This window comes from Ranitomeya variabilis, chromosome 5, assembly GCF_051348905.1.
Source record: "Ranitomeya variabilis isolate aRanVar5 chromosome 5, aRanVar5.hap1, whole genome shotgun sequence".
Lineage (NCBI taxonomy): Eukaryota > Metazoa > Chordata > Amphibia > Anura > Dendrobatidae > Ranitomeya > Ranitomeya variabilis.
The window spans coordinates 507,377,375-507,392,193 of NC_135236.1; positions in this window are offsets into that span (position 1 = coordinate 507,377,375).

Sequence of the window (14,819 nt, forward strand, 5' to 3'; positions counted from 1 at the left end):
TCCGGCCTACTAAAGGTGTCTGTCTGCCCCTGCCTGGTGTTGTCCTCAACTGAATAAAGCTGAGCTTCTACCTTCTGCCTCTTACTAACTGCTGTTTTTTTAAAAAATTGGCTGTTCCGGCCTACTAAAGGTGTCTGTCTGCCCCTGCCTGGTGTTGTCCTCAACTGAACAAAGCTGAGCTTCCACATTCTGGCTTTCGCCCTATACTATCAGATATTAAACTGCATTTGGCCTACTAGTGTGGTTATGCCCTTGAAACAGTGTCTGCTGCTCTTGGGTTTGCTACTCCACTGAACAAAGCAATGCCGCCTGTTTAGTCCTGTTACCAATTTTGAACTGCATTTAGCCTACTTTATTCTTTGGCCCTATATCTGTTTCCTCCTCATCCTGCCCATTGCCCAGCCACTGCTAGATGAGTCTGCTGGTACATTGACCTAGACCACTACATTCCCCTTATACTCTACACAGCCAGAATCTGACCCTGCTGAAAGTAAGGTTCCCCTTCCCGCATGTTATACCACCTTACACAGGGACAGAGAGGAAGGTGCAGATGAAAGTGCAGGTTCCTTCATCAGGTGGGGGGGCATACTCGTTGGCGACGTCACTGGCACAGGGCCCCTCAGAGTATGCAAAAGTGTCGCTGCTGGTGGGAGGCGCCCCCGCCATGCAAACACACATCGCTGTACTTTGAGGGGCCCTGTGCCAGTGCCAATGCGAACGAGTGGGCCCCCCCTGCTTGCTCAGGATCACAGCACTTGCAACGTTGAAATACTTACCTTTCCCTGCAACACCGCCGTGACGTAGTCCGCATTTCCTGGGCCCACGAAAAACTTGAGCCGGCCCTACTCCCCCCACAACTTTTGCCAAATGACCCCCAATTCCCTATGCCCAACTATTATTATAAAGTTAATTAAGATTGACAAGCTTCAGAAACAAGAATGGATGTTTTTGGCATTAAAATGGGCACTGTAGGTGTTTTCCTGGCCTCCACTCACTGCCGACTATGCTTCCCCATTGACTTGCATTGGGTTTCGTGTTTCGGTCGATCCCCGACTTTTAGCGATAATCGGCCGACTGCACTCGACTCGACTCTGGACAAAATCGGGTTTCACAAAACCCGACTCGATCTTAAAAAAATGAAAGTCGCTCAACTCTAATTATTATCATTGTAGAAAATTACTGGCACAAATCGAATTACAACAGGACATTTACACAACATTGTCCTGCCATGACACACGTCCAATATCTGAATCAAAAAAGGCAGCAAATTGGTCCCGCATGAGACCAACTGCTGCAGGTGACCGCAGTGGGTGATGCTGGAAATCGGGCAGTGGGTGTGCAACTGGTTCATCCAGTTCAATGTTGGGTTGCTCCTTAACCATTATATACCGTATTTCGCGGACTATAAGACGCACCGGACCATAAGACGCACCCCAAATTTGGGGTGAAAATTGCAGAAAAAAAGATTTTTTATAAGATGGGGGTCCGTCTTATTGTCCGAATTTACAGTATCTTACCTGTGGGCTGGTGGTGGCAGAGCAGGGTCACAGGAGGCATGGTGTCGGCAGAGGTGGGGTGAGGCGGTACGGCGTGCACCTGAGCAGGGTCCCTTCCTGCTTAGGTGGGCGACGCCACGGCCTGGTGTCCATGGGAGGGTGGCAGCAGTGGTTACCGGCAGAGGTGTTGGGATGAGGAGGCACAGTGAGAGGTATGGCGTTAGAGGGGTCCCTTTCCCCGGTGAGGTGATGCAGCAGCCCGGTAATGCAGCAGAGCCGAGTGAATCCTGTTGTTACCACGGTGGCAGAGGTGTGGAGACGAGGAGGCGCAGTGAGCGGGGTCCCTTTCCCTGGTGAGGTGATGCAGCAGCCCCGGTAATGCAGCAGAGCCGGGTGAATCCTGTTGTTACCACGGTGGCAGAGGTGTGGAGATGAGGAGGCGCAGTGAGCGGGGTCCCTTTCCCCGGTGAGGTGATGCAGCAGCCCCGGTAATGCAGCAGGGCCGGGTGAATCCTGTTGTTATCGGTGCGCGCGGCCATCTTCCTGAGGCCGCGCGTTTGCAGATGGAGCTCTGCTGCCCGGGGCTTCAGGAAAATGGCCGCCGCGATCCCCATCTGCGCACGCGCGGCATCCCGCGGCCATTTTCCTGAAGCCCCGGGCAGCAGAGCTCCATCTGCGAACGCGCGGCCTCAGGAAGATGGCCGCGCGCACCGCTAACAACAGGATTCACCCGGCTCTGCTGCATTACCGGGGCTGCTGCATCACCTCACTGGGGAAAGGGACCCCGCTCATTGCGCCTCCTCATCTCCACACCTCTGCCGCCACACCTCTGCCGCCGCACCTCTGCCGCCACGGTCCACGGTAATCCTGCATTGCGAATATAAGACGCACCCCCCATTTTCCCCCCTTTTTTGGGGGGGAAAAAGTGCGTCTTATATGCCAAAAAATACGGTAATTGTGCAGAACCACACAGGCTTTGACCACCTCGTCGACTGTTTCCACTTTTAGATTTATGGCTGATGCAAGAATGCCAAAGGTGCACTCTACTGTTCTTCTGGCCCTGGTCAGTCTGTAGTTAAAGATCCTTCTAGTGTGGTTCAAGTCCCGACTGGAATAGGGCTTCAGTGGGTTCTCACACATCTGAAAGGCCTCATCCCCAACCATAACAAATGGCATCGGTGGACCTTGAGTGTTGGGGAGCGGTTGTGGCGGGGGAAAATTGAAATTGTTGCCATACACACGGCGGCCCATATCCGAGTTCTTGAAAGTCTGGGAATCGTTGCCACGGCCAAAAGCTCCAATGTCCATGGCGATGAAGTGACAGTTCGCATCAGCTATTGCCATGAGCACAACAGAAAAATATTTTTTGTAATTGAAGTACTCCGATCCTGTTCTGGCTGGTTTGATAATGCGAATGTGCTTTCCATCCACCGCTCCTAAACAGTTGGGGAAATCACACACACTCCAGAATTTTTCCGCAATTTCAAGCCACATGTCAACGATGGGTAGGGGTATAAACTCATCCCCGAGTACATTCCACAAAGCCCGGCAGGTGTCCGCAACTATTCCGGACAGGGTGGATATTCCAAGCCGGTATTGGAAGTGGAGGGATGATAAACTCTCTCCGGTTGCCAGAAATGTGTAAGAAAAACAAACACAAAAACCATTACAATCTATTCTTTTTATGGTGTGGTTACGCTAAAGAAAGAAAGGAAAATACCCAAAAAATACATGTCAGAAAACACAAAATTTGGACTGTCATTGGTTTATATTTGGAACATACCTTAATGTAACCAGCAGATGTTCCTCCGGTGGAATCGCTCTATGGAGCTGGGTGTCCTGTCTCCGTATGGCTCCTGTTGTGAACTCTATTTCTGGGCTCCCTCTTGTGGTCACAAGTGGTACTGTGTGAGTGCTGTCTTTCTGCAGGTTTGTGACTGGCATCAGCTGTCTCGTTATCTGTGGTCTGGTTTTCTATTTAAGCTCACTTGGACTCTCAGTTCATGCCTGCTGTCGTTGTATTCAGTGCTATTCTGATTGCTCCTGTCTACATCCGTTATCAGTCTCTCCAAGAGAAGCTAAGTCTTGTTTGCTTATTTTTGCTCATCTGTGTTCAAGATGTGTCCTAGTATATGATGTGTTTAGTCCAGCTTGCTAATATGTGATTTCCCTGCTTGCTGGTGCTCTGGGGTGCTGAGTTGCTCCCCCCGCATCGTTAGTTGGTGTGGGGGTTCTCGCATTCTCTGCGTGGATATTTTTGCATAGGGTTTTTTGAAAAAATAAGCAATCAAGACTTAGCTTCTCTTGGAGAGACTGATAACGGATGTAGACAGGAGCAATCAGAATAGCACTGAATACAACGACAGCAGGCATGAACTGAGAGTCCAAGTGAGCTTAAATAGAAAATCAGACCACAGATAACGAGACAGCTGATGCCAGTCACAAACCTGCAGAAAGACAGCACTCACACAGTACCACTTGTGACCACAAGAGGGAGCCCAGAAATAGAGTTCACAACAGGCTCCTTGGACATGAGAAAGCAAATCCCGGAATGAGTCTTGCGACATCCTTGTGTATTCCTGGAATTTCTCTGGGTTGGCATTAAGCTCGGCATAGAGCGTGTGATAGGCTCCACGGCTCTCACGTAGTTCGATAATGGGGTGTCTCCAAATACGCCTACGTTGTCTCCTTCTCCATCTTTCGCGATTTTTTTCTTGCTCCCAAGCAAAAGCACAGGCAAGAAACAGCTTGATGCTTAAATCCAGGTTGAAATGAAAGCTCTCCATGCGAAGATCCATCATGACACAGGATACAGTAGCAAACTGTTAAGATTTCTGTATCCCTAGGGTCTATATATAGAGATCCCATAATACACGCCCTCTGTAGTCCCATTGGCGGTGTCTGGTTATCTTGATTTTTGTCTTGTGAAATTTTTCATCATGCGCACCAAAAATGCAAATGCAGGAAAAAACGCATATAAACGTGTACAAAGGCGGCGTTTTTTTTAACCGCATGCGACACCGCATTCGTCTAAAAACCGACGCGTTTGTACGCGTATATATGCATTTTTTCCACCACTTGCGGATGCGTTTTAAACGCTGCGGATTTAAATGCTAATGTGAAACTAGCCTAAGAGACACAGTGTGCATGTGTCTGTGCAGCGCCCCAGAGTCCTGGTCATTGCAGTATTGTCGCTCTTCCACAAGGGGGAGTGATGGTACGTCTGATGGCACTAAAGGAGTTCACCTGACCAGGTATCACAGTCACACACTACACTTCACACTCCGGCCACCAGGGGGAGCAAAAGGTTCTATGTATTAGGCCACTCCTCACACTCTGGTAAAACTGGGAGTCGGATAGGAAGTTAGAGAGAAGCTGACTGGGTTTTGCCCAGGTAGCATCTAGTGAGAGAGAGCGTTGCTTGGGAAGATTCAGGGAGGTCCCTGTCAGGGGTGGGATCCTGACAGTGGCCTAGCACGGGACAGATCGTTACGGAGCCGTGCCTGCACCTCATTGCGGCGGCATCCTAAGAAAGGACATGAAACGAAGTATATTGTGGAGAAGTGAGAAACGACATCACAGCACAAAGGGGATAGAACCAGGAGGAGTTGGGCCCCAAGATCGGTAACATCCTTCTGAGGCGCGTAGCCAGCGGCTGGAACGCCGAGGAAGTAATAGGCTCTACGCATTACTTTGAACTACGGCAGGGCAGTTAACTCTAGGTTGGCTGTCCCACCTTTACACCTAATGAAGACAACGGAGGCAATTGTGGGATAGGGGCGTCTCTAGGGTCCCTATAAAATAACTCCAGGCCTACCCCGTCATACGGGTGCGTCCTATCCATATCATCTGGGGGACGGAGAGAAAGAACAGAAACATACACGACAGTTGTGAGGACTATCCCGTGGTGCTCAGCAGGGAAGTACTACAACACCCAGGCGCTAGTAGGAAGGCTACTGATTTCCACCTGCAAAGGGAATTCTGGGTGTGCCTTCGGACTGGCTGGTCTCAGCCAGCCCTGTTAGCAGTGCTCTGGATTGTGGATTCTGAAGCCTTCAGTAAAAAGGTAAAGAGACTGCAACCCTGTGTCCTTGTCACTTACTGCGACCTACACCATCACCATCTACTCATCAAGGGAAGCCCTGGGGACATACTTCACCTGTGGGAAGTTACACCATCTAGCTGCCATTCCATTACCCCAGTGGCCCCCTAGCAGCGTCGGTCACCCTGACCGAATACCACAGGTGGCGTCACGAACACTTGACAAACTTTCACCTACATCTTTATTTGGGCGCCCCTTAGCAGGGCCACGGACTGGGTCGGGCCATCGTGACACCCCTAGAACCGAGTACCCCGCTGCCCTGCGTTTAGGGGCCGCTCCATCTGCAAGTCACAGCTTTGATTGTTCTGACTGAAAGAGCAAGTGTGTATTGTGATGCAGTGACCTCTGTAACAGGTAGGGGGCGCTGCATGGTCTCTCCAGTATTTGCACTGAGGCATATTGAGGCCATAGGTATACATGGATGTGGTAGTGAGACAGTGTCCGGCATTGTGGTTAATGGGAGGTATGTGTCACAGGGATGGATGCTCCCTGCGATGCAACACGGAGTATCTTGTCATTAGAACACGTAAGCACTGAACATGTCATTTAGTGCACCTGGGTCTGGGTTGTGGGTAGCTATGAGAGATTGGAGGGTCTGGCTACCCACATACCTCACCACTGGGTGAGGGTGCTCACTTTATCCCTTTTTCCTATTGGGCAGTGTGGGTATTTTGAGGACCTGCAATGATGTCAGGATCACGTGACCAGCCCATTTGGTCCATACCTCACCTATGGGGGTGTGGTTACAAGGTACATAATGTGACCAGGGTGTTGGTCACATGTTCCTGGGTATGTTCCTATGTGGTCTGAGTGTGCAGACCTGAATGGTACAGGTGCAAGGTCCTGAGAGAAACCTCGGTGTTGGAGGTGCTAGCCCTGAAGAGCACGTGGTGGGACTTTGCTACTGTTGGCCTGGGTATTGGACGGTCCCAGTCGGGGATGGACGTCCTGAATAGTACCCGGACAGGCCACCTGTGTGACGCTGAGTAACCTGGGTGTTGGGAGGTCCTGGGAGTAGGACCGGATCGCTGAACAGCACGAGGCGAGGACAGGGATCTGCAGAGCCAGCAACAGGTCCCTTGTGGTACTGCCAGTGGAAAGCCTGCAACGCTGACAAGCAGGTAAAACCAGACTGTGTGTTTGGCTCCAGAGCGAGCCTGAATATTGGACTCGACCAAGAGTGTATGGTCACAGTCCTGATGGAACAGAGTCACGCTGTGAACATTGTTACTTTGTTTTGCTATGCTATGAAGATTCTGTGTTTTCTGCCACTGGGGTTTATGGACTAATAAACCCAGTTGAACTTTTGGAAGAAAATACAGTCTTGTGTGTTAATACGCTGCCAAGCGAGTATTCCCCAAATCCGTAAGTAAGTGCAATCTTACAGTACCTGTTCCTCACTGTTGTTGGGGTTTTTGTGTCCCACCTTTATTTTCCTCCTTTCTTTAGTCATGTCAGTAAAGTGTAAATGTTTTCCTGAGTCTCCGGCTTCGTTACTGCACAAAGAAAATCGTTACTGCACAAAGAAAATTGGCAAGTTATGATCATATTAGAATCTTAGGTCTACCTCTGGTTATTGCATTGCAGTTTTTGCTTTTCAGTTGTAACGCTGAGACACATTGATAGATTCGCTATTTTGTGTCTAAAAATTGCAGCATCTCGCTTATTTCTTGTTGGACTCTGTCTACGCAACAGGATAGAGATGTGTGGAAATGGATGAATCTTTGCTGTTACCTGCTGGTGCATTTCATTATTTCAGCCCTGTCTATCACTTAGCTAGTTTGCCTCCGTTGGTCTTTTGCTGCCACCTTCTGGGCAACATTATTAATTGCAGTTCTGCCTCATTCTGTGGACACAGGATGTCTGCAAGCAGCCATTATTATTATTATTATTATTATTTTCATTTATATAGCACCATTAATTCCATGGTGCTGTACATGTGAAGAGGTTACATACAAATTACAGATATCACAGTAAACAAACTAACAATCACACACTGATACAGAGGGAAGAGGACCCTTCCCTTGGGGGTTACATTCTACAGGATGGTGGGGAAGGAGATAATAGGTTGGGATCCGGTGTTGGTGAGGAGGCAGTGGGGACAGTGCAGGCTGTAAGCTTTCCTTACATCCTGCACCTTAAGCATACCTCCCAACTTTTGAAGATGAGAAAGAGGGACAAAGTTTGCGGCGCGCTGGGCAATATACTACGTGGCTCTGTGCTGTATACTATGTCACTGGGCAATATACTACGTCCCTGGGCAATATACTACGTGTCTGACTAATATACTACGTGGACTGTGCAATATACTACGTGGACATGCATATTCTAGAATAACCGATGCGTTAGAATCGGGCCACCATCTAGTACTGTATAATGGCCCCACATGATCCATACTGTATAATGGCCACACATGATGCTCCATACTGTATAATGGCCACACATGATGCTCCATACTGTATAATGGCCCCACATGATGCTCCATACTGTATAATGGCCACACATAGCTACTCCTACACACGCGGCTGCACTCCGTACACATGCGCTCCGCTCCATACACCTCGTACACACGCGACTCCACTCCGTACACCTCATACACACGGCTCCGCTCCGTACACCTCATACACACACGGCTCCGCTCCGTACATCTCATACACACACGCGCTCCGCTCCATACACCTCGTACACACACGGCTCCACTTCATACACCTCGTACACCTCATACACACACGGCTCCGCTCCGCACACCTCATACACACACAGCTCCGCTCTGTACACCTCATACACACATGGCTCCGCTCCGTACACCTCATACACACACGGCTCCGCTCCATACACCTCGTACACACATGCGCTCCGCTCCGTACACCTCGTACACACACGGCTCCACTCCGTACACCTCGTACACACACGCGCTCCGCACACCTCGTACACACACGCTCCGCTCTGTACACACAAGCGCTCCCCTCCATACACCTCGTACACACGGCTCCGCTCCATACACCTCATACACACACATGCTCTGCTCCGTACACCTCGTACACACGGCTCCACTCCGTACACCTTGTACACACACGCGCTCCGCACACCTCGTACACACACATGCTCCGCTCTGTACACCTCATACACACACGGCTCCACTCCGTACACCTCATACACACACGCGCTCCGCTCTGTACACCTCGTACACACACGCGCTCTACTCCGTACACCTCGTACACACACATGCTCCGCTCCATACACAGGCACTCCGCTCCGTACACCTTGTACACACACGGCTCCGCTCCATACACCTCGTACACACACGCACTCCGCTCCGTACTCCTCGTACACACACGTGCTCCGCTCCGTACACTTCGTACACACACGGGCACCGCTCCATACACCTCGTACACAAACGCGCTCCGCTCCGTACACCTCGTACACACACGCGCTCCTCTCCGTACACCTTGTACACACACGTGCTCCACTCCGTACACCTCGTACACACACGGGCTCCGCTCCATACACCTCGTACACAAACGCGCTCCGCTTCGTACATCTCGTACACACACGGCTCCGCTCCATACACCTCGTACACACACGGCTCCGCTACATCCACACTGTACACCTCCTGACCCCACACATGGCAGCTTACCTCATCCAGCAGGCACCATGGCAAGTTGGCAACCAGCACAGAGCCGAGTCCTGCAATGATAATCCACGAGGTCCCGATTATGTGACCCCTGACTCCTCCCCCCTGTGACCTCATCACAGGTCCTGAGGCCACAAAGCAGCCAATATGTTGTGCACGCTGTGCTCAGGGCTCAGGCAGCTCTGCGGGTGCAGGGAAGAGGCTGACTGCAGTGACCGCCTGATATTGCAGCACACCTCCCAACAACTGCGGGACAACTAATGTCCCACCCGGGATCGCGGGGCTGACTGTCAAAATCAGGACAGTTCTGCTGTATCCGGGACCGTTGGGAGGTGTGCCTTAAGAGGTGGGTTTTCAGATTCTGTCTGAAGGATCCGAATGTGGTTGATAGTCGGACGTGTTGGGGCAAAGAATTCCAGAGAATGGGGGATATTCGGGAGAAGTCTTGATGGTGTGAGGAGTGAATAAGTGTGGAGGAGAGTAGGAGGTCTTGGGAGGACCGGAGATTACATGAGGGAAGAGATTGGGAGATTAGTTCAGAAATTTATGGAGGAGACTGGTTATAGATGGCTTTGTAGGTCAGTATTAGTAATTTGAATAGTGATGAGCGAGCAGTAAAATGCTTGGGTGCTCGTTGCTCGGGTCGAACAAATTGGAATACTCGGGTACTCGGCCAGAACAACGAGCCCAATGTAAGTTTATGGGAGACTCAAGTATTTTTACCGCGATCCCCCCGGGGGTCCTTTTAAGGTCTAAAAATGTCTGAAAATGATGGAAACACTGCTGAAATGACACAGGAACATCATGGAGATCACACCTGGAAGCATTCCTGACTCCTAGGTCACAGTTGTAAGCAATGTTGTCAGTGTTTCATACCATTTTTACAGGTGCACCAAAAAACATACAAAAATAAAACCAAAATGGATTTTGCTGGGAAATATGTTAAGGTACATCCTTTCCAGGCTAATGACTTGTATATAAGGCAAAATAATTTACCGCAGACCAAAATGTTCCTCCACTACTTGGGCTATGTTCACACGCAGCGTTTTTGATGCGTTTTTCAACTTTTACATTGCTTTCAACCAATACAAATACATTCACTGGGAAATGTCATTGTAACATTTAACAACCCTAGCTGGCCATGTGGTGTGTGGCACATAAGGAGACCCATCTTGTTTCATTTATGAAAGAGGGATTCAGTCTTAAAGTCACAAAGCCTATTTTTAGAGGGGCATCAGGTAGCATTAATATTCTTAAAGGGCCATTATTAAACAGTGGGTCTCCTATGCTGTTATTGCCTATGCAGTGAGTGGCTGGGCTGCCAACAATTACAACGCACCCCGATAACCCTTTCATGAGAGGTACGGGAGGGCTTCCTGAAAAAATGTTGCATTGAATGCAAGGCCTGCCCTGCTACCAAGTCATATGCACCCCAATAAGCCTTTGAACCCAGGTACTGGATGACAACAGGAAAACCCACTTCACATTCTTCAGTTGGTCCTGCCATACTATTTTCTTATATATTACCTGCAAGACGTGCCCTGCTATCAAGTCATATACACCCCAATAAGCATTTGAACCCAGGTACTGGATGACAACAGGAAAACCCACTTCACATTCTTCAGTTGGTCCTGCCATACTGTTTTCTTATGCATTGAATGCAAGGGCCGCCTTGACCCAAATTTGCACACACCCCAATCTTCCCTTGGAAGAAACGTGGAGGAGGGCCTCATAAAAAACTGTTCCATTACAAAGGAGAGGGTTTCCTAAACTCGTAATGCCCATACACTAAGTGTATAGACACCCTTGCCAAAAAATTGACTGTAGCAGCACGGAACACGTGAACCCTGGTGATCTAGTGGTGAAAAATGATGATAGGTGGAGGAAGGTCTCATTAAAAACTAGGCCCAATTTAAAGGAGCGGGTCTCCTAAACTTGTAATGCCCATACACTAAGTGTATGGGCTGACAAACATTTCCCCATGGGGGTTAAATTTTATAAAAAAATATACTATGGGCGTCATAGACTCCCTTGCCAAAAAATTGACTGTCTGTAGCAGCATGGAGCATGTGAACCCTGGTGATCTAGTGGTGAAAAATGATGAGAGGTGGAGGAAGGCCTCATTAAAAACTAGGCCCAATTTAACCCCTTCATGACCTTGGGATTTTCCGTTTTCCCGTGTTCGTTTTTCACTCCCCTCCTTCCCAGAGCCATAACTTTTTTATTTTTCCGTCAATTTGGCCAAGTGAGGGCTTATTTTTTGCAGGATGAGTTGTACTTTTGAACGACATCATTGGTTTTACCATGTCATGTACTAGAAAACGGGAAATAAATTCCAAGTGCGGTGAAATTGCAAAAAAAGTGCAGTCCCACACTTGTTTTTTGTTTGGCTTTTTTGCTAGGTTCACTAAATGCTAAAACTGACCAGCCATTATGATTTTCCAGGTCAGTACGAGTTCATAGACACCTAACATGACTAGGTTATTTTTCACCTAAGTGGTGAAAAAAAATTCCAAACTTTGCAAAAAAAAAATAAAATAAAAAATGCTCCATTTTCCGATACTCATAGCGTCTCCATTTTTCGTGATCTGGGGTCAGGTGAGGGCTTATTTTTTTGCGTGCCAAGCTGGCGTTTTTAATGATTGCATTTTGGTTCAGATATGTTCTTTTTTAATGCAATGTCGCGGCGACCAAAAAAATGTAATTCTGGCGTTTCAAATTTTTTTCTCGTTACGCCGTTTAGCGACCAGGTTAATGCTTTTTTTTATTGATAGATCGGGCGATTCCAAATATGTGTAGATTTGATTTTTTTTTTATTGATTTATTTTGATTGGGGAGAAAGGGGGGTGATTTAAACTTTTATATTTTTTTTATTTTTTTCACATTTTTTTCAACTTTTTTTTTTACTTTTGCCATGCTTCTATAGCCTCCATGGGAAGCTAGAAGCAGGCACAGCACGATCGCCTCTGCTACATAGCAGCGATCTCACTTGTAAAGCGCCATGGAATAAATGGCGCTATAACAATAAATAATAATAATAATAATAATAATGTAGCAGAAAATCAGGTGTGCTGTGAGCGCCGACCACAGGGTGGTGCTCAAATCTGTCGGGGATCAGTAACCATAGAGGTCTCAAGGACCTCTATGGTTACCATTCACAAGCATCGTACTATCCCGTCCGAGGTCAAAAAGGGGTTAAAGGAGCGGGTCTCCTAGACTTGTAATGCCCATACACTATGGGCTGACAAACATTTCCCCATGGGGGTAAATTGTTTAAAAATATTCCATGGGCATCATAGACACCCTTGCCAAAAAATGGACTGCCTGTAGCGGCACAGAAGACGTTCAGCCTGGTGATCTAGTGGTGGAGCATGAGTAGACATTGCTGAAGGCCTCATTAAAAACTAGGCCCAATGTAAATGAGTGTGTCTCCTAGACTTGTAATACCCATACACGTAGTGTATAAAAACACCCTTGCACAAAAAATGTGGGACTCTGGCGTCACGGCATCCGTTCACCCTGGTGTTCTACTGGTTGTGGATTATGAGGATGAGGATAAGGAGGAGGATAACAACAAACAGACCAAATCTGGAAGCGTATACCCATGTGTGGTTGTGAAGAGGTGCATGAGAATACACTTCTCCAAAACAGAGAATGTATTAGAGGTTATGTTTCGCTGTTTTCACTTGGTGGTGTACAGAAGTCTTTCCCAATCCAGCCCTTGTTCATTTTTATAAGAGTCAGCCTGTCTGCATTTTCAGTTGACAGGCGGATGCACTTATCCGTTATAATTCCACCAGCTTTTTTTTTTTTTTTTTTTTAAATGTGGTAAATTTAAGGAGCGCTATGGCTATAGAGCACACTGCAATAGATTAGTGGTAAACAAATATTTTCTTGAACCACTACGCATTTCGGCAGCAGACTGCTACCTTCCTCAGGTGAATTCAATAAAAAGTTTGTTTACCATTAATCTATTGGAGTGTTCTCTATAGCCATAGCACTCCTTAAATTGGACACATTTTTTCCAAAAAAATGTTTACATTCCCTTTGACGGATTGTGGCTGGAGCAGCTTGGGGTCATAGAGCTCATCTCCAGGCAACAGGACCTGAAGTGAAGTCACATCCTGTGAAGTTGCATCACGTGACTGGATCTTGGGACCACGTGACCAGACCAGGAAGCACAGTGCAGGAGCAGTCTTAGAGCAACAGAGCAGGATTGCACGGAGAGGTCTGCTACCGGAGTTGTGCAGGCATTCACAGAGAAGAAAAAATATCTTTGGGGATATATTTTTTAAAGAATTCACAGAAAAATCCCCAGTGCTTAATGGATAAAAATTACCTTTTATTAATTACATTTTTAAAAAACCCCAATTGGTGCACTACATAAACCATCACCATAACAACAACATACAATAGAAAAGACCAGGGTGGTGCCTGACCCTACACTTCACTATATGCACCCTACCTGTCAGCGGAGGTTGGCACCCTATCACCTGCGCAAATGGCGCCCCCGATCACCGTCAACTATTCCTTCTACCCCTAATGGGCCCTTGTAGGATGGGATAAGACAGTGTTTATCATACATATGGTGCTCCAATTATCATATTTTTAGTCCACATCGGCAGATTGAAGATCTCTGATTACATCTACCCTGCCGCTACCTGTCAGCGGAGGTTGGCACCCTATTTTAGTACGGAAGTGGCGCCCCCCCCTCTACTCAGCGGCTATCCTCTACCCTGTTCCTTGTTAAACAGATGAGGGCAACATTAGTTAAGGTGCTTTAACGTGTCAAAAAAATGTTTCTCAGGGTTTCTTATACATGTATGGGTCCCCTTAATGTGGCACTCATTCACAATTCATATACACAAGACAAGGTATCAGTTAATGACTTAATAATTCATAGGTCCAGATACCGAATCCAATCTATACACCAACATTGGAAATCCCAAACAAGTCCCTTAGAAGCACATCAATAGGTCTGTCACCTACACACTCATAAGTATATCCCTTGTAAACTCGACGCGTTTCCCCTCTTTAAATATATGAGGTTCATCAGGAGTAAAAAGATTGCCAAAGGGCTACTTAGCTTCTCATAGATGAAAGGTTTCAACCGATATAGTCCTTAGCACCTCAGGGCAGGTCCCCTCGTGATATAGTGCCTCGGGACGAGTGCTAAAGTACATATGTTTTATAGCCTGCTCATTGTCCATTCATTTGCATCACCTGGTTCGTAGCGTGCATGTCAACACACCGCACATCCGGTTCCCATGCAGCGTTCCAGACGTGATCCAGTTTATGTGACCACATTTCCTGTGGTACATGTACGCAGGCGTAAACACCCGCGCATGCGCTGATGTTATTTCGCTTAAGGTGTGCTCCACTCTGATCACCATTCACCACTGAAGGCGCAAATTTTGCTAATGTGCAGGCCCTGTCAATATTCAGGTGTTGTACATCCTTACACCCGCACAGGAGCACGTGATCAAAATTAAGTGCCCACACTTCCTGTAGTTCATGTGCGCAGGCGCAAACACCTGTGCATGCGATAACGTTATGGCGCTTCAGGTGTGCATTTCACCTATTGTGC